This window comes from Pinus tabuliformis, chromosome 7, assembly GCF_031772625.1.
Source record: "Pinus tabuliformis cultivar Carrire ecotype Pingquan chromosome 7, CPIR1, whole genome shotgun sequence".
NCBI lineage: Eukaryota > Viridiplantae > Streptophyta > Pinopsida > Pinales > Pinaceae > Pinus > Pinus tabuliformis.
This window is the reverse complement of record NC_142293.1, coordinates 674316570-674343503: the sequence shown is the minus strand read 5'-3', so window position 1 is coordinate 674343503 and position 26934 is coordinate 674316570.

Below are 26934 nucleotides of genomic sequence, written 5' to 3'. Positions count from 1 at the left end.
TCTCAATGGACATTTGGGAGAATAATTTTATATTGAGCAACCAGAAGGATTTATATTTACCACAGATGAAGGACTCGTATGAAAATTTAAGAAGGCTCGGTATGGACTGAAACAGGCTCCCAGAGCTTGTTATTAAAGGTTGGATAAATACCTTTAGCAACAAAGGTTTACTAAAGGTACAGTTGACAAGAATTTGTATTTCAAGTCTGAAGGTGACCATCTACTAATTGTAGTTATGTATTTGGATGATATAATATTTGGTAGTGGCATTGAACAATTGGGGCATCAATTTGCAAAATGTATGCAAACAGAGTTCGAAATGTCCATGATCAGAGAGTTGTCCTTCTTCCTAGGTTTACAAATTTCTCAGTCTTCACAAGGATTGTTTATATCCCAATCCAAATATCTCAAGGAAACACTAAAGAAATTTGGGTTGGAAGATTGCAAGCCAGTAAGCACACCTATGACTACAGGCTACAAGTTGTGCAAAAAAGATGAAACTTCACCAGTAAATCAAAATTAATACATATCAATGATAGGAATATTATTGTATTTTGTGGATTCAAGGCCAGACATCATTCAAGTAGTGGATCTTGTGGTCATATTTTAGGTTTTCCCACGTGAAATTCATGTTGTTGTTGTCAAAATAATTTTCAAATATCTTCAAGGAACAGCAGAATATGGACTGTGATATGCTAAGAGCGAAGAATTCAAGTTGAAGGCCTACATTGATGTTGATTGGGCTCGCAGTCTTAATGACAGGAAAAGCACCTATGGTTCTTCTTTCTTCCTGGAAAAATGCTTGGTGTCATGTGTCAGCAAGAAACAAGCCTCCATTTCTTTATCGATTGTTGAAACAGAGTATATTGGTGTTGCTACCTATTATACTCAGATTTTTTGGATGAAGCAAAATTTAAAAGATATTCAGGTAGATCTTACTGATAATATTCCAATTAGATGTGACAATACAAGTGCCATCATCATATCCAAAAATCCAGTCATTCAGTCAAAGACTAAGCATATTCCTATCAAGTTTCATTTCTTGAGGGAACAAGTTGCAGCCAATATTGTCAGACTTGAATATGTGGCCACTAAAGAGCAACTTGCAGATATCTTTACTAAGCCACTGGCAAGAGAACCATTTGAATATCTCAGGAAGCAAATAGGAGTTGTGACTCCTCCTTCCAAATGACTTCATTTTGGTAGGTGGTGGCAGCTACTTAGCATGTGGGATCCATGGAAGAGTAGGTTGCAATGGTTCAGGGGGAGCATTCAAGAAGTATTCCTTGCCATTGATGCCAAAGGGGGAGAAGATTACTGGGGCATCGAAGAATACCATGCCTAGCCTGAGGGGGAGCTTATGGTGTTGCCATCAATGCCAAAGGGGGAGATTTTTGGACAATTGGTGGTGTCTAGATGGATAGTGGTTGTGTTAGTGTTGTAATTGATGTTAAATAGCGTTAGCATGATGATTGATGTCAACTAGGGTCAGCATGATGATTAGGAGTCTAGAAAAATACCATGGTAGTTGCAAGCTCCATGTAGAGAATCATCGTAGTAGCAGGCTTCCTAGAGAAGCCATAAAATGATGACTATGGTGGTCAGGAGTTCAGGATTCCAAGCACAAGAAGAAGAGTCAAGGAGAAAAAGAGTGGAATAGATTTTGCAGCCATCTTAGAGGTAGAAGATGCTTTCAAATCCTACATCAAACCCTCTCCATTGGAAATTTCTCTGAAAGAGCTTTCCAACGGTGTGTGGAAGTCTAAAAATGGACTCTTGGATCAAAAGATATGGTTTCTCGAAGTTCAGGGACTTGAAGTCCTAAGAAGATTGAAATATCAAATGTCAGAGCCCATTGGGACCCGATATTAGAAACTCGGAGACCGGAAGATCATAGCATCAGAGCTGATGATATCGAAGACAAGTATATCGGAATATCGGAGGTCCGGGATATTGGAATATCATAACTTCTTAACATAGGTATTTTAAGTAGTTACGATATCCAACAAGATCGATGTTGCTAAAAAGTGTTGAGGAAAGCCGAGCCAAATTTACAAAGGATTTCACGCAAAATCAAGGTTGATTAGGACTCTTTCTCTCTCTTCTTGTAGGACACATGGTAGCATGTCTTTGGATCCAAGAAACTAAAGTGTCCAGTGACATCAGCATGACATGACCGTACTTTGGACGCGTGGCATCTTGTCTTAACATTTTTCAGTGGCCCAATGGGACAAATCAACGTGACACGTGTCACCTCTCAGGAGCAGCCACGTGTGGAAGTGACAACAGCATATCAGAGGGTGAAATATTGGAGGGTAGGATATCGTGACTCCTGTGCAAAAGATGGTTGAGAATTTATGATAAAGGAGGCTCCGATATTACCTAGAACATGGTCGTATGAAGCTTAAGGGGACGAAGGGCTGAACAAGGGAGCTGAGGATACCAGATTGAGTAATATCGTAACATTTTGTTTGTGTATGTTATGATATAGAAGGGCTCTGATACAACACTAAACCAACGGTCACGGGTCTCAATCCTATGAGAAAGAAAATGTCAAAGGAGCTAAAGGAAAAGGGGGCTAAGGATATCGGAGCAATGCAATATCATAATGTTTCATTTGTGTAAAGTCACGATATGTCGAAATTTCGATGAGGCAGTAACACGAGTTTAATGGATGTATGAGTTGGCAGCTGAAGAATTGAATGTAGGAATGACGAAGTTGGTTATCGAAGTTAGCTAGACCTGCAGAAGGCTCTGAAACAAGGAAACAAGGACAACATTTAACAAAGAGGAATTTGTGGGAATGAAGGAAGAAATCAGTTGCTTCGTGTACACGTCTAGTTGAGTTAAATGAGGATCAAAGTGGTCATCCCTAAGGACTGTCAAACTCTATGGAGCAATAAATAAGAATGGGACTCTCGAAGGAGTGTTTAGGCCGCCTGAGAATTAAATTCTTAGCATGGATATTTACGCAGTCAATCAGTGAAGAATTTCAAGGTCCATCTCTGTGTTTAATGCTATGACAGGGTTCAACCAAAAGACACAACATAAATAACAGGAGCCATCCCGAAGTACATTTGGGAAGTATGGGTAAAGGCAGCAGAGACATATTTGCGCAGTGTGCATCTGTCGATCAAAACCATCGATTTGCATTGAGAAGTTAGGGGAGTTGAGCATATCGTCGAAGAGCTCAGTAGTGAGAGTAGAGTGTGTAGATAGGGAGGTCTAAGCACCGAGAGTAGATAGAGTGCTTGTGTACTGAGAGAAGTGGGAGTGCTATGAGAAGAACAGTGAGAGCAGAGCTGAAGAGTAGGCAGCAGAGTCATTGTTGTGTAAAGAACAATGTCAGTTGAACTGAAAGAGTTGCAGTAGAGAGCCTATGCAAGAGAAGGTAGAGCGCTGAAGATATGCTCTTGTGACCAGCGAGCAAAGAGAAGTTGCATAATACCAAAGGGAGTTTGTGGAACAGCAGTGGACTGAGAGAAGAAGTCGTTTCTACATCCAACCATTTTGGTATTTTACTTGTAATGTATATGCCTCTGTTTTCAATTTGAAAATTGTATGAAATAGTAGAACATTAGCAAGAGTAGGTTGGTGCCTCCATTCATAAGAGGTTGGTTCCTCTTGGCAAGTTGGTCCCTAGTAACTAAATGGGGTCGGTGCCTCCTATGAGTGGGTGCTCACAAACAAACATATGTAATTAATTAGGTTCTTAATTTATATCTTAAACAAACAACAACTTGGTGGTTTTTTCCCTCTAGGTTTCCAAGTGAAAACATTGTGTTAAATGTCTGTGTTGCTCATATGATTGGTTGTATGAACATGAATTTTTAACCTTGTTGCTCACTTCCTTTATGAATGAATTCTCTCACAATTAAAAGATTATAAATAGAGGACTGTAAGCATATTAGAAAAAGAATAAAGAATCTCATTGTTATTGATTCACCCCCCCCCCCATTAATTCCTTATTCCAACAAAGTCAGGATATGTGATCTAGCTCGATATGTTTTTCCCTAGTTGTAGTATTATTTTGAATTCAAATTCTTGAAATAATAGCAACCGTTGAAAAAATTTCCCTTGATGAATGGGTTTATTAACAAGTTATTTTAATTCTTGATGATTATTGAAAAATGTAAATGGATTGGCCCAAAGGTAGTGGTGGAACTTTTGCAAGGCAAATATCATGGCTAATGCTTTTTGTTCTATTGTCAAATAGTTTATTTCTTCTTTGTTTAGGTTTTTACTAGTATATTCATTTGGATGGTTGATTGTGTCAATTTCATGTTGTCCTAGAACTGCTCTAACTAATATGTTAGATGCACCAACATATACGTGAAACATTTTGGACCACCTAGGAAATTTCAAGATTGGTGCCTCTACCAATTTATTTTTCAATAATTCGAATGACTTAATGAATTTGTTGATCCATGTATACTGAACATCTTTTCTTGAATTTTCGTCGATTGGAAAAGTTAAATGAAATTAATGTCTAAAAAAATTTCTATAGTACCCTATATGACTTAGAAAGATTTTAATTTTATTTTTTTTAACATGGGGCTTCAAGTTGAGGATCACTTTATTTTTTTCCATATCGACTTTGGTTCCTTACTTACATACAACATGCCCTACCAATATTCCAATCAGTGTGACAAATAGACACTTTTCAATATTAAGAGACAGATGAATATGTCTACACCTTTCTAATATGAATTTGAGTCACAACACATGGTCCCTCAAAAGAGTATAAATAGCCCAATCATCAAAATAGATACTCATTTCTCTATATGCAAAAGAACCAAACTCTAAGACAAAGGTTGTTTTTTCTTGATCCTCTTCTGCGTTGGGTACCTGATTATAGCCTAAAAACCCATCTATGAATGAATAGCACTCATATCTTGCAACTTCAAAAACTTCATTTATGATTTCATTTGTGAAGGGCATTGAAAATTGATCTATTACTATTAATTTATTTAGACCAAGAAAACTGACACAGATTCTTGATTTCTTTGGGTGATGCTTCTTTTGTTGCAAGATCATAGAACTTTCTCATTATGAATTTTGTATTAAAAAGATGATTCATGTAGCTATCATCCCTTCTATTTCTTTTTGTACAATGGGTTTGTACTTATGGGCCAATTTATAAGGACATTTTTCTATTAGCTTGGCTCCTTGTATGAGGTTGATTTTCATCTCCCCCATTTATTTTACAAGTCCCTTCAAGTCTTTATAATCTCTTGCGAATACATCTTGATATTCTTTAAGAAGATCAATAAATTATGTGGTTTATTTTTCTAGTCAGTAATCCCCTAGTCGGGCCATTTTTGGTCAACCATCATTAGAGATGTTGACTTCTTTTATTTTTAGTTCAACATCCATCCATTTGGGAGCCTTCAACTCATTGAGTCTCTAGTCTCCAACCTTCACTTCTTCATATGTAGGTGGAAAATCTTGTTTCTCAAGTCTATCTTCCTGCTCTTTGGATATTTTAAATAGTGTTCTAATTTGTTTCCAATTTCCTGGATGATTCTTTTTCTAACAAAATATTTGCCTCATAAACTTAATATTTTCCATGTCGAGTTGGGAAACTTATCTTTCAATTGATTGTTGGCTTGATATATGATTGCATGTTGAACTCAAGGAGTAATCGACTTTCATTTTTCTTTTTCTATTTCGGGTTTTCTTTGATATAAATTTTTAATTTGTTGAGCTAATTCAACTAGTTTTTTTTCAGGCATATCAAACTCAAAACATTTTATAAAATTATTCTTTAATTCATTCCACCGGAGATTTTCCGTTCAATATTCTTCAATTTTATACTACTTATTTGGCATATCATCAAGGGCACCGGGAAACATATGTGGCTAGACTCTCACATCTTTGTACCCAATTATTTTCCATTTTGCTTCACATTGTTGAATATGGGCTACAGGGTCACATCCTAGCTTAAATTGGAGAATGTTATCCATTGCAGATAATTTCTTACCCCCAAAATGTTTAATAAAATATGTAGGTATAGTTGTCCATGTTTGAATTTGGGGGGCATGGGTATCCCATCATCTTGTTTCTTATCTAGTAAAAGTTTGGAAATTATTGTATTCCTCCTTATTCACACATTGATTTAGGCACTTCATCAATTTGAGTTAAAGGAGAACTATACTTTTTAAATATTACCAGGGTACCAAATTATTTTATTACTTCAATTGGAAGCAGTGTCAAAGATTGTCTTATTTTTTTTTTCATGCAAAACTAGCACTACTTTCACTATGAATCATGGTCGAAATTTCCTTATTAGCATTGCTTCAATTATCCAACATTCCTTAGCCTTTGATTTGTAATTTCCAATATTCCATTCATAATTCTCAATATCTGAGTTTTTTCCAATGGAAAGTGGGAAGCCTAAAATAATCTCTCCTATTATGTTTGGCTCCACATTGTCTTCTTCTTGTATAACTTGATATGAACATATTGTTTCTGTGTGATCATCTAGTACTTTGATCCATGGTTTGACTTTGTAGGGATCTAGTAGGATTACAATATTTCTATTATTTCCATTCAACTTTATTTTTTATCTCTCTGGTGAAATAGAATCTTTCCTATTTTGACCCCATGGTCGTCTAACAAAGCAGGATAAGATGGTATTCCTTCACCTAATTCGGTGACTTCAAAATCGAAAAGTATTGATATGCCCATTACTAAATTTTGAATGTGTTTTAGCGTATCGATGGGATCCAAGAATATTTGATTAGCCAATTTTAAATAGTTAATCATCCTTTGAAGGGATGGTCTTCCAAGCTTTACCCAAGTATCTCTAGGGAGAATATTTACATGTGATTCAAAGTCAACGATGACTTGGCCTATCATGTGTATTTTTATTTCAAGGTTGACATGAGGATTATAGTCTTCAAAATGTTTGTCCTGGGACAATTGTCATAGGTTTTTACATGGCATTTGATCTTCTTTGTATTCTATAAGTATACAAAGGAGATCTTAGATTACCAATTGATTGTTTGTGCCATTTATCAGTTCCATAGATTCTTCTATAATATTATCTATAATCGAAAATTTTTCCAACTTTGTTTTTGCAAAAATTGACTACTTCTCTCATGAGCACATCATGGTGTTGTAGATTTGGATATGGATAAACGAGTTTTGTTGGTCATATTGCTTCTTATGTTATGGGTCTATTTTCTAGTCCCACTCATGATCTTGTGATGATGTGAATTTTTCGTGTTTAGGCATGAAGTGGAGCAAAATGACATTTTTTTATTCGTTACTTTTTGAAGAACTTTGAGGCAATCCTCCAAGGAGTGAACACCCAATCCACAAATGTTACAGAAGCATATGTTGTTTTTCTTTTAATGGAAAAATTGTGTCCAATATACCCCTCCTTCCAACAAGTATATCAATAAACTCATTCTCAACCACAACCTCGGCCTCATCCAAATCTTCCATTGAATCCAACTCAATTATTTTAATTTCCTTGATATCCTCCATGGCCCTGGTATTTGCTTCCTCATTCTTGATATATATTTCCTCTTCCAAATTGGGGTTTTGGATCACCCAAGTGGTTAAATGATTTCATATGGTTAATGATATGATAATTAGGCTTACTTTGACCCTTTAGTTAGCATTTGTGAGTAGATTGGGTGGCTTCCTCACATAAGGCACACCACTATTGCTCTACATTTTTTAACTTATATTGGGGTTATGTTGTGGTATGATTTAATGTGACTTGGAAAATTTCACAATATATATTGGAGTGTACTCATCAAAGGTCATGTTCAACTTGATTTGTAATTGTTAGTTTTCCTTAGTGTGCCTCTCACTTCAGAGATTGGTGCACCGTAGTTCATGGGAGATTATTGTAATTACTCCATTTTTTCTTTAATTCTCTTTTATATCGATGAGGATCTCAATGACCAGTTGTCATTTGTTTCGATGTGTTGATCCTTTTTCAAAGCTTCTTCATGTGATGTAATTTCATGCATTCTCAATGGCCCTATAATTCATTATTTGATTCCAGCAATGTACCATTGTACTAGGAGAGCTTCGGAAATCACATATGCAATTAGAAAAAATAAATATTTAAGTATTTTATCATATTGGTGAACTATTTCTCTTAGATTTTGCTTAATTTGTTTAACCTTTTGGGCTACAATATGCTTAACATATTGAGCCTTAAAGAAGGCAAGTAAAAATTACTTAATATCATTCTTAGTTGTGGTTTTGTTGTCTATGTTATTCATGAACCATTTCAGGTCTCCTTTTCTAAGGGCTCCTGAAAATTGAGTTATTTGTTTATCTTCATCTTTAACATCATTGGCATCGCAGAATTTTTTGCGAACAAACCAGTGTTTTGTGGGGTGTTTTTTTTCCTCATAAAGGGAGATTTGACTTAATAAAGTTCTCTTGTACTAGAGAATATTGTATTGAAAATTCTTTGATTGGAGGTAATCTAACTAGATTATTTGTTTGTGTTGACTCAAATTGCTCTATTATCGTGTCAGTTTCTACTTCGATGGTCAACTTTTGTATATTTTCAACTAGAGGGTGGAACTTTTCATTTTCAACTTATACACTCAAAGATGTGGATGGGAGGTCATCAGCTTTACATGCTTTATCTAAATATTCATTGAACTAATTTGTCTCGGGATGCAACATCATCTTGCCTTGTGTTATCTTCTTAGCAATTAGTAATTTAGGCAAGGGGGTATGTTTGTGAGATCTCTAATATGGAGAAGTATATCATCATTTTCCTCATTATTTACCAAAGTCTTCTTAACTATTGGGATTTCTCTCAATAGATAATCATTTAGGTTTCCTTGGTCATATCTTCTATATGAGACTAAGGAAGGTTTTGATTCAATATTGATCCTTTGATTTAAGAAGTCACTTATACATAAACTTGTTATATTCACTATGGGATATTGTGGTATCCTAGGTCAAAGTCATCAATTTCCATACTATCTATGTGCCTTATTAGACTAAGGCTTAATTTTAGAATGTCACTTATCTTCAAAATCGACGGGTATATGCCTCTCCAATATGGGTTCTTAATGCCACCCCTAGATGAGTCTCGTGCATCCTTGATCTATTGCTCAGGTATTTTCTTTCAATTTGACTTCTAGAGGCTCCATTCCTCATGCATCTATCATTTTTTGTGTCTTGTGTCCCATTAAATTTTCTAAATGTTGGCTATTTGTTTGAACTATTGCATCGCCATTAGATTTTTATCTCGGACTATTTTTCAAGAGTATACCCCCATACTCTTCCAATTGATCATCTTTCTTTGATGTCAACTCCTTGACTTCAATTGACTTATTTCTTCTCTCTTCTCTTTTTTTTTCAATGTATTTCATGAACATATACTCCCCCGTCATTGATCCTGACTTACTCTTGGTCGACACCCGAATTTATGATGAATGACTTCATTTTCTCAAAAAGTGCCACCACGCTTCTTAGGTGCCTTTACAGTGAATGTCAAGAAAAGTTTCCCAATCGGTTTGGTGTTTGTTGTGATCGGACTTTGGTAATGGTTCTAAATGGGCTTTGTATCCAATGATATGTTTGACTCCCTTATCAAGGAGAAATTAATATAACAAGGTAAGCATAGTAAAAAAAATATCTCTCACGTAAATCATCATGAAAACTTTCCTTGATTTTTTTGATTGAATTGTATTCTTCAATTGTTTGCTCCTTTCAAAATTTGTTTTGAGTATTTTTTGGACCCACTTGTGCATATTTTTTCATCCCCTATTTATTAATTTTAACATCGAATGTGCATCACTATTGGGTCAACGGGTTAAATGATCGGTCAACGTACATTTTTAATTCTAAGGGGACTGATTCAATAAATTTTTTGTGGGTTTCTGTAAAGAAGTGTGACCTCACTTCTTAGGTCCCTATAATATTAGTGTATCCCCCTTATTTTTATTATAGCCCCTGATTATTATTATTGTTCCCATGTGTCCCCCATATTTTTATTGTTGTGCCCCATAGAAGCCCACTATTTTTATTGTTGTGCCCTTACATTATTATTATTATGTGGGTTTTGATTATATTGTGACCCCTTAGACCCCTATATATACCAAGAGGGTATTATCATTTATATCATCTAAGAATTGTTCGTTTATGTAATATAAAGGAGCTTTCCCCCTCAAAGAGGATAATTATTAAGTCGTTGATCTATCTTTTATTTTTTTTTGTGAGCTAATTACATAACATTTGGTATCAAAGCTTTGGATTCTAGGGTTTCGCTGCTTCAAATAGGTCATCTTCGAATTTTCGCTATAAATTTTTTTATACTAGGCTACATAAGCTGAACTTTCTACCACATGGAGCTGAAATCTTGGTCAACTTCTTGTAAAAATTTCATAGATTGGTTCGCTATACCTTCTGAGATATGGCCTAAATAAGTTAGGGTTTTTGCAAGCTCCAAAATTCAATCTCAAATAGGTGACCTAGGGAAAATCATCATAACTTTCTCTCCAAGAATCGGATTTGAATTTCATAAAAAGTCATTGAAATTGAACGAATTGTACCTTTCCATATATCCTTTTCAGGTTTGAAGGTTGAAACAGTGAGATGCTTCATTCCGTACAAGTTCACTTTACTGAACTAGTCTATAATTAGGACATCGTGAAGATTGGGCATAATTCTTTCTTGGAGAATCCAATGTCAGACTGACTTGTGGGTTGTAAAGAAGGCTTATATGACTTCCAAAAAAATAAATTTTAGACCTTAAAGAGCTGAAATTATAGAGTTACAACCACTTCAAGATCGAGCTCCTAAAAGCAAGAAAAAGGTGTGTATTTTTTTAAAATAGCATAACTTTTGTTTGAAAAAATAGTTTGAATTGATTCCAAGGGAATATTGAAGCAGAGATATCAGTATTTGGTTCTTAAATGACTCCCAAACAAAATAATTATACACCCATTAAGCCCTAAGAAAGCTCGACTATGATTCATGAAGAGGAAGAATTGCAACATGATATATCCAAATTATGGGACTAAGTGCAACAAATTTCGCTCTGACAAAGAGCAACCACAGATGAACTAAAATGGGACATGTATGGTTTAAAAGTAGAAATAAAAGGTGACATGGATGGTTTAAAAGTATAAATAAAAGGTGACATGAACGGTTTAAAAGCAGACATGGAAGGTTTAATGGAAGGTCTGACAAAGTTGTTGTAAGAAAGGCTTCCCAGTGGTGACAAGGTACTCCATGAAAATCATAATAAGGACAAAAGTAATATGAATTGTGATTTTAGAGACTTCAATGTTGGGTTCAATACCCACCACATTCCAAAGATCAATATGAGGAAGTTTGATGGCAAGGATCTGGTAACATGGATACTATAGATGGAACAATATTTTGATCTCCATGATGTGCAACACACATAAAAGGTATGTATTTCATCTTTATATTTAGAACCCAATCAGATTGTATGGTATCAATGGATTGGTTTGTGTAAACCACTTGTCACTTAGTCAATTTGTATGGAGGAAATGATAGCACATTATGATGATACAAAGAGTAACACCTTCTTTAACCAGTTGATAAATCTCAAACAAAAGGGTTCGATGGCGGAGCACAATGAGGACTTTCAAAAATTGAATATCAGGGTAACTGATATTTCAGAGGAGCATAGGATTGATGTCTTCATAGGGGCTTTAAAGGATAACATCCAACATGAGGTTCGCCTTTGGGAACCTGATTCATTGGAGAAGGCATTCATGGTAGCAAGAAAATCTCAAAGCAAAATTATGGCAAAAAGGAATTCTACCACTCACAAATATAAAACTGGAAGTGTTGTTGCTCCTAGCCTTCAACAACCTACAAGGTTGACACCACAACAATTATAGAAAAACAGCAAAAGGTACTTGTTACAGTTGTGATAGCAAATATACTAAAGGGCATAAGTGTTAGATTTTAAGCTTTTGTGGCTGTCTTTTGGAAAATCGTGATTCGAATCATCCACAGTAATATTTGCATCTTGTCGATGTTTCGAATCCGAATGGGGATCCATATTCAGGACAGAAATTTTGAGTGATAGATTAAAGGAGGAGCTTACCAATCAGAACCAGATAAATACCTAATGCATAAAAATAAAAAACAAAAAGCCAACTAATTTCAAAAAAAAAAAACTAAACTAAACTAAACCTAAGCCTACATGAAAATAATTAATAGATTAAAATATTTAGTTTATTATATTTATATGTAGTAATTTTATTATTAAATAATTTTAAATGCTTTTAATTTTATTTAATAACAATGGTTTTTATTTTCTAATAACAAAAACTTAAAACATCAAAATAATAATTTATTTTAATAAAACTTTTTATTTAAAATGTAATAAATTAATAAATAATATTAATTTTTTTTAATAAGAAATTATTTTATCTATTCTTCAAATAATTAATGAAATCTTTTATTTTATTATGAAATAAATTAATAAATTTATTTTATTATTAGTAAATTAATATTCATATCATTTTTTTTCTCTATTCAAGCTTTTGTGATCCATAATGACTTAAGCGAAGTCTTTCGGTAGAAATCACATAAGAGAAATTTTCGGCTAACACATTTCGAACCAACAAGTGTAAAAAATATCATTTGTTAATAGTGAGAAATTAATTCATTTATTTATAAGTAATATTAATAATAAATGATTACTAATATCGATTAAACATAATAAAATAAAATAAATAAATTTCTAATTTTATTTTATGATAAAATATTTATTTAATGATAGATTAAAATTAATATCTATTAATAATAATAATAATAAACTATTATATAAAATTATTAAGACCTAATTTTTAATAGAAAAAATTTATTTATTTATTAAAAATAATAATAATAATAATAATAATGTTTATTAACTAATAAATATTAAAATAAATAATATTATTATTATTTATTTATTATTTATTTAGTTAATAATACTTAATTATTTATTCTTGATGAATAAATAAATAATTATTATTATGAATAAATTATTATTATTAATAAAATTATTTATTTATTAATAATTAATAATTTAATCATTTTTTTATGGAGGTTAGTTTAAAAATATATATATATTCTTTAAGGTTATTATTAATTATTAATTTAATTTATTAATGTTTCATAAATTTTTAGAGGTTTGAGGAGAGAGGGTTCATACCTGGAATATTATACCTCAAAAGACCTGGAAGCGCTGATATGCCTAATCACGGGAAGCCAATTTCCACTGATCTCATTCCCACCATCCCTATTGAGGTTATTTGGACATTTCCTAATCTCAAGCACCTCTATAATTTTCCTTTTTTGATAATGATCTTCCCTAGCGATAATTTTGGCGCTCTCGAGACAAACATGATGCTTGGTTTTTGAGGAGTGCTCTGCAAGGGCTGAAGTGTGTGATCTCCCATTCTTGATATCTACTCCATGTTCTTTAAGTCTTGTTTTTAAGGAACGCCCTGTCTCTCCAATATAACTTCTGCCGCAAGAACAATCAATCTTATAAACTCCCTTAAGCTGTTGTTGATCGATGCTATCCTTGACAAATCTCATTCTTTGCTTAATTGTTCCACATGTCGTAAACTAAGTGAATATATCTTTATTTCTTAGAACCTTGGCAATTTTATGTGTAACCCCTTGAATGAATGGAAGGTAAACTATCCCGCAATTTTCTTTAGGGCCCTTGGGGAGGACCTTTCCTTCAACTCTTTTTATAGCTTTCTTAATATCTTTTTCTTTGTATCCTATATCTTTAAAGACAGAGGTTAAGTGCTTAATCTCCTCATTAAGGTGATTGGCATCGGAAATTCTAAGGTCTCTAACAACAAGAGTGTTAAGGACCCCAATTTTTTGGGATGGATGATGGTACGAATCAACATGAAAATAGATTTTTCTTCAAGCTCCATAGTAAGCTTAATTTCTGAAGAGATAGAGTTAAGATGATTAAAGAACTTCTCAAGCTCAGTCCTGCCCTGAGTCCACTTTAAGTTGGTGTCGTCAACAAATCTTTTCCATCATGCTAGTTTCAAGGGGTATGAGTCAAGAGCCTTTTTCTCAAAATACTCCATGTATAAATTGGCGACTATTGGTGACAGGGGGGAACCCATTGCAACCCCATATATCTGCTCGTGATAACTACCTTGGAAGTGAAGAAAGTGGAACATAAACAGATCTCCGCAAGTTTCGTTGTTTCTGGATCAATGACTTCTTTTATAACATGAACAGCCTCATCTAAAGGGATCCTAGTGAATAAGGGTACTATGTCAAAACTAACCAAAATGTCATCCTTATCAACCCTATCATTTTTTATAAGTTTTACGAAATCATTATAATCTTATAAAAGACTTTGTGTTCCCAACTAGAGGCTTCAGAATCTTAGCAACATATTTAGCTAATTCATAGGTGGGGGATCCAATGGTATTAACTATTGGTCTCAGAGGGATCCCTTCTTTGTGAATTTTTGGTAACCCATAAATCCTAGGGATAACCTCATAGGAAGGCATCAACTTCTTTTTTATTTTAACATCAATGTTGGACTCCAAGATTGCCTTCTTGACCTCTTTAATAACCTTGGGAATGGGATTGGTGCTAATTCTCCTATAACTACTACAACTGAGATGATCCTTCATTTTATGAATGTAATCATCTTTATCTAAAACCACAACAACTCCTCCTTTATCTGCCTTAAGCACCATGATATTGTCATTATTACGAGGGGACTTCAGAGCAACCTACTCATCCTTGCTTAAATTACTTTTTGGTGGTTTATCTTTTCTCATAATAAGGGAAAAAACCTGTATTAAAACTTATTTTTCGTTCGAGGAGAGGCTATAAGCCCCATTCTCAATGTTACAAATAATGTTCTCAAATGGAATGCTACTAGGAGTAACGGCAAACCCCAAACCCTTGATGAGAATTTTAAGAGTATCAGTTTTAAGCTCTAGGGAGGAAAGATTAAAAACCTTCTTCCTAGGATCAAATTTTGAAACTGGGTTATCAGCAACCGTGTTATTCGAAAGATCTTTGCTGCTAAAAACTGAACTAATATTTTTGTATTTTTTACTACTCCTACGCTTAAAACCAAGGGGACTAGCCTTAAAATGATCTTTTATCCTAAGGTTCTTATGACCCCCTCCAAGATGGAATCAATGGAGTTGATATATTTGTTATCGATCAGGTTAATGACTTCATTGAAACTGCTAACCTTGGCTCTCAAACGACAGCTGCACTCACCTTTGTTGCATTCACCTTTCTCAAACATGCAACCAACGTTTTCGATAATCAAGCTTACACCTTCATTGGAGCTACTAACCCTAGATGACAAACTGTTGTTGCGCTCATTGTTCGATTATGTGTTGACTGAGACCTCAAGGCGTCCATTGTTCTCTTCAAGAGAAAAACCCATGCTTCCTCTACTTCCTAAATCAACCATGTGGTTTATAAGTGAGTTTTCAGAACAAACTGCCTTGCTTACTGAACCTTTCTTTTAAGAATCGGAACTCATGCCAAAAGAAACTGTGCTACCTATAGCAACTATGCCTTCCCTAATTTGATAAACGTCCTTTGAAACACCAGATGCTAAATTTGAATCATTGTTGGTCATAGGCACATTGTTTAAGACAATGTTGCCCTTTTCAATTATGTTGTTGCTGCTACCACTAAAACCATCACAACCACTACAAAATTCCTTGTGAAGATTATTGAGCTTACTGCTCTTCTCTGCATTGATTTTCATGGCTAACGAATTCATGGAGATAAAGTTGAAACAGCCTAGCTCTATGGAGGAATGGACTGGAACAGTGTTCGCAGGATTGCTCCCTAACCTGGAAAGATTTCTAGACTGTATTTCAAGAGCAATTTTCCCTTCTTTTTGAGCTTTAAGGGCAGTCTTAGCATCGATGGTCCTCCATAAATCATAATTAATATTTTTGGCTAACTTCAGGTGATTTGTAAGTGTCAAATGCCCGAGCTTGTCCAAGGCAGCCCTAGTTTTCCTTATTTCACTACGAATAAGTGCTAAACTTAACTTCAGGAATGAATTATTATTATATCTATTAAGAAGATTGTGTTTTATACTAGCAAATGGAGGAATAATCTTATTGTCATGACAATTTTTCTGAAATTTCAAGTCGATAGCTCTTCTTTCAATCTTAAGTGTGCTAAGAAGAAATTATTTTACATAGATTGTGAAGAGGAGGAAGAAAAGGAACAAGAAACATCAAAATAAGAGGATATACACCAAAAACCATCCTCAGAGAAAGAAGAAATGAATCCAACCATATTTTATAATGCATTGGCAGGAATTACCACTCAAACCCTCAATATAGAAGGATATATCAAGAAGAAAATTGTAATAGTGTTGCTTGATTCGGGTAGTAACCATAATTTTATTGATTGTATGATAGCCAAGGAATTGATTAATTCCTATATCTAGTACCAAAGTGTCGAGTCATGGTTGCAAATGGAGGAAAAATAAATTGATATAGAAAGTGTAATAATATCAAGCTAACTATGGGGGAATATGTGTTGAATAGTCCAATGCTTTCCATTCCAATGGGTGGTGTTGATATTGTACTAGGAGTCTGATGGTTACAATCTTTGGGGTCGATAGCTTTTAATTTTCAAGAACTTTTCTTGAAAAAAAAAAAATTAGGGAAAGGAAGTTGAATTAAGGGGTATCAAAGGGAAACCAAGAAAGATAATCATCTCTAATGGCATGAAAAAGATTTTGAAGAAAGAACAATGTGGCATAATTGCACAATTATGCTCACTAGAGGTTCAAACATTGAAATCATGTATTTCTCCATATCTCCAAAAAGTCTTAGACAATCATTCCAAGGTATTTTGAGACTCCTAAAGGCCTCCCACCTATTAGTGATCATGACCATTCTATTCATTTGATTCCACGAAGTGTTCCTCCAAATATCAGGGCCTAAAGATATCCCTATGCCCAAAAGAGTGAAATTGAACGTATGGTTGCAGAAATGCTAGAGGTTGGTATAATTCAACCTAGTCAAAGTTATTTCTCTCCTCTAGTAGTATTGGTGCACAAGAAGGATGGATCATGGCATATGTTTCTGAATTATAGGGAGCTCCACAAGCTCATTATTAAAGACAAATTTCCCATTCTTGTCATTAATGAATTGTTGGATGAATTACATGAAGTAATTTACTTCACCAAGTTGGATTTTCGTTTAGGATATCATCAAACTAGAATGAAAACTAAATACATTCTGAAAACAACATTTAGAACTCATTAGGGTCATTATGAATTTTTAGACATGCCTTTTGGCCTTACTAATGCATCATCAACATTTCCAGGTTTGATGAATTCCATTTTCAAACCCTTCCTTAGAAAATTTGTGTTAGTATTTTTTGATGATATACTAATCTACAACAAGTATTGGAAGGATAATGTTCAACATGTTGACAAGGTGCTCAAACAATTGGAGGAGAAACAATTATATGCAAAATCCTCCAAATGTTTCTTTCGAGTATAGGAGGTGGAATACTTGGGTCATATTGTATATCATGAGGGTGTTAAGGTAGACCCTAGCAAAACTAAAGCAATTAAGGAATGGAAAATCCCCACAACCATAAAGCATCTTTGAGGATTTCTCAGATTGACGAGGTATTATCGCAAGTTTTTAAGAATCATGGGATAATACAAGCACCTCTAGCAACATTACTGAAAAATATTAATTTTCTTATACTCCAAAAGCACCTAAGGCCTTTGAACATCTTAAAGAATAAATGTGCCAAGCACAGGTCTTAGCTACACCAAAATACACAAAAACCTTTATTGTGGAATGTTATGCCTCAGGAAAAGGAAATGGTGTTGTTTTGATTCAAGAAGGAAGACTCATTGCTTTTGAAAATCGTCAAATCAAAGGAAAGTATTTACGCAAACCTATTTATCATAAGGAAATGTTGGCAATACTAAATTCATTAAAGCAATGGCAACCTTACCTAATGGGAAGACACTTCAAGGTAAAAACATATCATGATAGACTTAAATACTTTTTGGAAAAAAGATTATCTGTAGAAGAGCAGCAAAAAAGGGTCACAAAGATGTTGGGTTATGACTTAAAAATCATAGACAAAAAAGGGAAGCAAAATGTTGTTGTAGATGCACTCTCAAGAAAGGATGAGGATGTGGAAGCATTCCTTTGTACCATTTCTATTATCTAACCTAATTAGATAACCAAACCAAGGGATGAATGGAAGAATGACAAAGAGGTGTGGACACTCATTCAAAAGTTGCAGCAAGATCCCAATACATATGATACATTTAGCTGGAAAAATGATTCATTATGGTACAAAGATCACTTATATATTTGTAAGAATTCCCATCTCAAACAAAAGATTCTTTTGGAATTGCATACTTCCCCCTTAGGAGGGCACTCAAGATTTTTAAAAACTTACCACAAGGTTAAGAAGGAATTTTTTTGGGATGGCCTTAAATCTGATATTCAGAAATCTGTGGTAGAATGTTTGGTTTGCCAACAAAATAAAGTCGAGACAATTAAGACCTTGGGTCTGTTACAACCTTAAGTCATTCCAAGTCAACTTTGGGAGGAGGTTTCAATGGATTTTATCACATGTTTACCCAAGTCTGAAGGAAAGAGTGTCATCGCGGTGGTAGTTGATAGACTTACCAAGTGTTGAGTCCCAAATTTGCATCTTCCCTATACACCTTTTTAGCTTTTTTTTCTAGTTACCTGAACCTCCTAAGCTGTCAAATCATTGCATATTAGTTTAAAAAGAGCATATAAAATGGTTTCCTAACTATGTTTTGTGACTGCTGTTTGATCTAGATTTTTCTCAGTCAGCTGCGGAATCTTGTCACTTTCCGCAGCCAGCTCAAATTTCCGCATCCTTTTTGTTGAAGTCTATGTTATAGGTGTCTACAAGAGAATGCGGACACATGGGCAAGTTGCAAATGATGTGGACATGGAACGTGTCCTCTTGGTTCAGCTGAATCCCTCACAGAAGGCCGTGGTCAAAGACAGTCAAAGCGGTGGTCAACCTAAGAGTTTTACGGTGGCAGAACTCTGTTTTTCACCACGTGAAGACTTGCGTGGCAAATTCCTAAATCTCAGGAGGCGTGCTAACACCTGTGGACTGCTCCATGAACCAAATCTAATAGCCACCCTCCTTGGATTTAATTTTCACGGCTACCATATTGCTAGATTTCTGGATGTGGTTATTCACGTCTCTGTTTATCAACGCAGATCTTAGGAAGTAGTTGTGTCATCCTCTGTTATAAATAAAGCGTTCTCAAATGCATATTAGCTAGCTTTTTGAATGTAATTTTTTACTGTTTACAAACCCACTGTGCCGTGACTTGATCCTTATGTTATGACTGCATTTTAATACATGAGAAGACACTGTTTTTAAGCTCAATTCGTGGTTGATTGCTGATTGGCCAAGGTTGTGCAGAGGGCCCCTGTACACACCAAGGTTTTGTAATTGTTGTATAGTTTCATGCTTTCTTCCTTTACATTCCTGATGCTATAATTATTGCTTGTATATATTACATTGCTTTTAGTATTCATGTTGATTGCTGTCCATAGTTTTTTTATGCTTTCTAATGACTGTTAACTGATCAGTGTCTTTATTTCAGGTTCTAATAGACAGCCCGGGCAATTGCACATAGCTTTTTAACGATTAATGACATGGAATTATCTTGTCCTTCTGCTGATTTATTTTCTTAGTTCTAATTCCAGCACTGTTTATTTCTTTCAGTTTTGTTTGGTTCATTTACTTTTCTGCAAGATAGATATTAGATTACTCATATCATTTTTAGTTACCTCGTATAGCCAGAGCGAGTCAAATGGTGAGGGATTGAAGTATGAATGCGTAGTTTGATATTAGTTATTTTTCTGCAAGTTAGTGATTAGATTACTCATGTCATTTTCAGTTACCTCCGATAGCCAGAGCGAGTCAAATGGTGAGGGATTGAAGTATGAATGTGTAGTTTGATCTTAGTTTCATTTTATGCAAATTAGATATCAGACTACTCAATTTATTTATGATTACCTCCTATAGCCAGAGCGAGTCGAATGGTGAGGGGTCAGAATATGAGTTGATGTAATATGATTTAGTTTACTTTGCTTGCAGTTTTTGAATTTCTTTGAGTTCAGTTTCTTTTTATACAGTAGCAAGGATACTGGGTTTCATAGTCACTAGCTCACTGCTTGGTTTAATTAGAATTTGGGTACATTTTTATTTTCTCTTAGGAATTGATTTCATCATTGCAAGTTTTAAAACCTTTTTGAGAACTTTGAAGTTTGGAAATCATTTTAGAGGTCACCATTGCCTTGAACACTTATATCCATACTTGACTTTTAATTTTTCCATCTCACATTAGGGAATCAACAAAAGATAAACCCAAAAACAAACCAAAAATCAAAAACGACAAAGAAGTAAGAAATCGGTTATCTTGCATATATAGTGCACCTCACTTCAGCAGTTTATGACTCCCGGATTGACAATTTATATAGCAATTTAGGACACACTAAATTGACCAAACATTTTGGCGCCGTTGCCGGGGAAGTGAAACTAGGTAGCCAATTTCTTAAAAAAAAAAAAAACAAGAAAATTTCAAGGAAGGTAAAAATTGATAACTTCTCAAAGTATGCTCTCCTCTTGCACCTAGTGTGACCTGGAGGATCAGAAAAGAGAGTTATTGGTTCAATAATTTCTTGAGTATGCTCTCTTCTTGCACCTAGAGTGATCTGGAAGATCAGAAAGAGAATTATTAGCCCGACTTGAAGAAAAATAAAAAAAAATAAAAATGGCATGCATAGAGCAAGAGATTCTAGGGGAAGGTTTATAGCTAGGGCCAAGAGTTCGATTTTTACAACTCCATCTACTTCAAGGTATAGACAAGATACACCTCCATCATCTCCAACTCACACTCCCAGCCTTAGGATTCCTAGAATTCAAGGGGTAGCAGTTGAATTAGGAGACTCTCCCACACTATCCACTGAATCTGAGTTAGGAAAAGACCCTTTCTTTACTTCTACAGGAAAACACATTGTAATCGAGGAAGTAGAATCACCTGAAGAAGAAGAGGGAGAAATTCCTCCTCGTTCACCATTAGTAGAAGAACCAGAGGACTCTGAAATCTCTGAGGAAACTATCATGACAGAGGAAGTAGTAAACAGATTTGGAGGAGGTAGAGGTAGAGGTAGAGGAGGAAGAAACAATGGAGGAGGTAGAGGTAACAACGGGGGAAATAGGGATGGAGATAACTCATTTGGATTTCCTATAGTTGATGAAGAATCTCCAACAACAATGAAAAACATCTCACCATCTGTCCTCCCAAACTTTTATGGGTTGCGAAGTGAGGATCCTGAAACATTTCTATTTGAGTTTGAAGTCGTGTGCCGAACTTATGATTATATGGAAGACTCTCCAAAACTCAAATTGTTTCCTTCAACATTGAAGGGAGCTGCTCTAAAATGGTTCATGGGATTAGTCACTCAATCTATTAGGACTTGGAATGATATGAAACAAACATTTTTGGATAGATACCTGGACTATTGTATGCCCACCAACCATAAGGATGAGGTATTCAAAATGGTGCAAAAAGAAGATGAAAACTTGGAGGATTTACTTGAAAGATTTCAATACAACCTGAAAAGAGAAAAAATGAATAACCTAGATGAGGAAACCTTGAAAGCCCTTCTATTAAAAGCCATTAGATATGAATGGATAGATATTTTGAACATGATGGGAAAAGGAGATATATCTCAACTTCCACTTCATGATATAGCAAAGCTATGTGTCCATCTCTCAAGGGGAAAATATAAAACTGGAAAAGGGCCTAGAGATCCTTCTCTCATTAGAGCAAATAAATCTGCAACTGGATCAGTAAGTAAGGTTGAGATTGGCAACATGATTGATGAGTTCAAAACTGATATTTTAGGGAGCCTTAGTGAGCAATTAGACACCCTTAAGATACAAAACAAGCAGAAAGCAGAAGCTGAAACTTTGGCCATCTTTTGTCCAAAATGTAGGAAGAAACATGCTCTAAGGGAATGCCCCTTGGATGCAAAAGTTGTAGAAACATGTATGATTTGTTCAGAAAGCCATGAGACCAAGGATTATCCTTCAATTCCTGGGCTCAAAGATGTCTTTCAAGAAGACCCAAATTCAATTGAGTCTCTCTGTTTTGTTTCAAGGAGACCTTGGCAGGGGCAACAAAATCAAGGGTTTAACAACCCCATGAACTTTCAACCCGCACCAAATTGGAATCCTTGGCAACAACCTTGGTCCCAACCTCAAAGTCCATTTCAATAATGGGTACAAGGTATGCAAAATCCTTATGGGAGATTTGCTCAATTTTATCAATATCACCATATTTTCAAAATCAACAATCTCCACAACTTCCAAATCAAAATCCATAACTTTCATTGCCATCTCCACAACAACAACAACCTTCTCAACAAAATCCAAATTCTCAACTCTTGCTTCCATTCCAACAAAAGACAAATCAACTACCTTCCCAGCCATTGCCAAATCCTAATAATAAAAACCCTCAAAATGCTTACATGGTAGAAGGACAACAATTTCCTACCTATATGATTGTTCCTCTCAATGATGTACAACTCAGATCTGGTAGAGTTTTAGAAAAGCCTTCTATAGATGCTCAAAAGCAAAGCATTTCTGAGGAAGATTCTCTTGAAGCCAATAAAGGTTCTGAAGCATCTCTTCAAAACCCAAGCACTCAAAAAGAAAAAGAAAAAGATTCAACCCCCACAACTCCTATAGTTGAGCAACCTGCATCTTCATCCACACCTCCTTTCCCTGAAAGATTACAAATTGACAAAGGGGTGGAAAAATAAATCTTGTTGCCTGACTATGATTTTCTAGATGAATTAAAGAATGTTTGTATCAAGATTCCCTTGCTACAAGCCATTAGAGAGATTCCTATTCTAGCAAAAACAATAAAGGAGCTGAGTCTCAAAAGACCAGGGAGGAAACCAAGAGATACAAGAAGAATCCACCTGGTAGGAAAATTTGCAGATATCATGATGGGAAAAATTACCATGCAGAAGTATGTAGATCCTGGTGTCCAATTGTCAAAACACATATCAATGGGGTAGAAATTCCAAATACCTTGATTGATTTAGGGGTTGCTATCAACATTATGAGTAGACAGACTATGGAACCGCTAAAACTTCCTAATCTTCTTTTTACACCTACTCTATTGCAACTTACAGATCGATCAATTATCAAACCAGATGGTGTATTAGAAGACATTTCGGTCTCCTTAGATTCTTGGGAATATCCAGTAGATTTCATGATTTTAACTCCCAAGAGTAATCTAGGAGGGCACCCACTCATCTTAGGAAGACCTTGGCTAGCCACAGCTGATGCTTTTATCAGTTGTAGATCTGGGGATATGTCTATTTCTGATGGTAATTCGACAAAGAAATTCAATCTATATCCTCCAGCAAAATCAATTACCGAAGTAGGAGATAATGAATGGGTCGAAGATGAGGACACTATACAACCTATCTTTACCATTTCTGAAATCAGTGAAGATAGTCAAATTCTGAACACATTAGAAAACTTTGAAACATATTCAGAATATGACCACACACAATTTCAGTTAGATTCTGACATTGAGTATCTATCATCTAGACAAATGTCTCTTTACTCTATGGAGGAATTTGGTAGTTCCGCCATTGATATCTTTCCAGGTAAAACATTGAATATCAACAAAAACTTGGAAAAATCACAACAGGGAGAGCTAACCAAAATCTTGCAAAAACATTCTACTGCATTTGCATGGGAGTATACTGATATGAAAGGTATTGACCCTAAGACTTGCATTCATCACATCTACATCGAGGAAAACAGTAGACCAATCAGACAACCTCAGAGAATGATGAATCCAAACCTTAGGGAGATAGTGAAAGAAGAGCTCCAAAAACTACTCAATGTAAACTTCATTTATCCAATTTCAGATAGCCGATCAGTTTCCCCTTTGGTTATAGTACCTAAAAAGAATGGTAAATGAAGGGTATGCATTGATTACAGGGAATTGATTAAAGCAACTTTGAAGGATCACTTTCCTTTACCCTTTATCGATCAGGTATTAGATACTCTAGCAGGCAAAAAGTACTTCATTTTTGGATGGTTTTAGTGGCTATAATCAGATTCAGGTAGTACCTGAAGATCAAGATAAGACCACATTTACCTGTCCATGGAGAACTTTTGCTTACCGAGTGCTTCCTTTTGGATTATGTAATGCACCTGCAACATTTCAAAGGGCAGTACTAGGAATCTTTTCTGATCTAATCCATGATTGTGTAGAGGTCTATATGGATGATTTTACAGTTTATGGTGATTCATTTGAAGAGGCATTAGAGAATTTGGAAAAAGTCCTTATAAGATGTAAAGAAACAAACCTTTCATTGAGTCATGAAAAATGCTTTATGATGTTTACTGAAGGTATTGTTTTGGGACATCACATTTCAGGCGATGGGATTAAGGTTGATAGATCAAAAGTTGAAGTCATCTCCAAGTTGCCTATTCCAAATTGTCAAAAAGATGTTAGAAGTTTTCTGGGATTTACTGGGTACTATAGAAGATTTATAGAAAACTTCACCAAAATAGCATCTCCACTCTTCAAATTGCTTACAGAAGACTGTGAATTCAAATGGGATCCTGATTGTCAATTAGCATTTGAAACTTTGAAAACAAGAATATCTGAAGCACCCATCTTGAGAGGGCCAAATTGGAAACTTCCTTTCCATATCTCTACAGATGCTTCAGATACAGCTCTAGGAGCTGTGTTGGGTCAAAAGGATTTAGTTCCTTATGCCATTTACTATACCAGTAAAAATTTGACTCCCACTGAGTTGAACTATACTGTAACTGAAAAAGAGTTCTTAGCAGTTGTTCATGCAATCAATAAGTTTAGACATTATATAACAGGCTATGAAACTTTTGTCCATACTGATCATTATGCGATTAGATATCTAATGAACAAACCTGTTACTAATGGCAGAGTTACAAGATGGCTCTTACTTTTACAGGAATTCAATATCACTGTGTTGGATGGACCAGGGAAACAAAATACAGTAGCTGATTTCTTGTCTAGGATCCAAAATACTAAAGAAGATTCTCCTGTAGAGGATAATTTTCCAGATGAATATTTATTTGCAGTAACTACTAAGACTCCTTGGTATGCAGATATTGCTAACTATTTGGTTACAGGGAAACTACCTCCACATCTATTTCCTAGTGAAAAAATCTATTTCCTAGTGAAAAAAAGAAGAATTATTCAGGAGAGTTCAAAATATTCATGGATTTCTAATGAATTGTTTAAAACAGGGCCAGATTGTGTGATCAGAAGATGTGTTAGGGAAGATGAAATGCCTGACATCCTCAAGGCGTGTCATGATGAACCATGTGGTGGACACTTTGCTGAAAAAAGGACGGCCTATAAAATCCTTTCTGTAGGATATTTTTGGCCTTCCCTCTTCAAAGATACAAAAGAATATGTCAGAAGGTGTGACAACTGCCAAAGAGTAGGGAAACCGACTCTTTCAAATGAAATGCCATTACAACCACAGGTACTCATCGAACCCTTTGAAAAATGGGCTTTAGATTTCATTGGACCCATTAATCCACCATCTAAATAGATGAAGTATATATTGGTATGCACTGATTATGTCACTAAATGGGTAGAAGCCAAAGCATTACTTTCTGCTACTGAAAAATTCAGTTGTTAGTTTTCTTTATGAGGATATTTTTACTCGCTTTGGTGTCCCAAGAGAAATTGTGACAGATCAAGGAAGTCAATTTACATCCAACATGATGGAGAAGCTGATGGAAGAATACAAAATCAAGCACAGAAAATCTACTCTTTACCATCCGCAAGCAAATGGCCAAGTGGAGTCTACAAACAAAGTTATTGAAAGTATCATCACGAAAACTGTTCATCTACATAGAAGAGATTGGGCAGAAAGGCTTCCTGAAGCCTTATGGGCCTATAGAACTACATGGAGGAATACAATAGGACATTCTCCCCATGAACTTGTTTATGGGAAAGAAGTCCTGCTCCCCATTGAGTTTCAAGTCAAAACTTTCAAGATGGCAGTTCAGTTGGGGATGGATCTATCAGAAGCCCAAAAGCACAGAATGGAGCAGCTGAATGAGCTAGATGAGATCAGGCAAGAAGCAATCCTAAGAACTGATCTAGTTCAACATCAAAGAGCTAAGTGGCATGACAGATACATCAAAGAGAAAAAGTTTCAAGAGGGAGATTGGGCATTACTATTTGATTCCAAGTTTAAAGACTTCAAAGGTAAATTTCAGACCCATTGGCTTGGGCCATATGAGATTGAAAAAGTCTTTAGCAATGGAGCGGTAAGAATCAAGACCATTGATGAATTTCAAACTCCTCTTATTGTGAATGGCCACAGATTAAAGATTTACCATAAGCCACTCTCAAAAGAGGAATTTGTCAAAATGTTTCAAGAGAATTCTGCAATAAGGCTGGTGAAGAAGAATCCTTCTTCCCCACCAGCCTAGCCTTTGTTCCTTTGTGTTCAAAAAAAAAAAAAAATTGTATAAGCCTGAAAACCAATCACTGATTGGCAGTCTTATACAGAAAATGTAGAGTGAAAATCAGGAACACCTGACACTCTATATTTTCCAAAAAAAAATCTCTCTTTCTTTCCCATTTTCACTTCACTTCATTTCCATCCCACTCCATTTCATTTTCATTTCACTCCACTCCACTTCATCTCACTCCATTTCATCCATTTCATCAATAAAAGTATCTTTCATGACCATTTCCATTCAGTTAGTTATTATCTAACTATCTTTATTTAGCCAAGTGGGTGTTGTGTCAGTTTCCGCAGCTGGAATCAGTTTCCGCAGCCAGAAGCAGTTTCTGCAGCC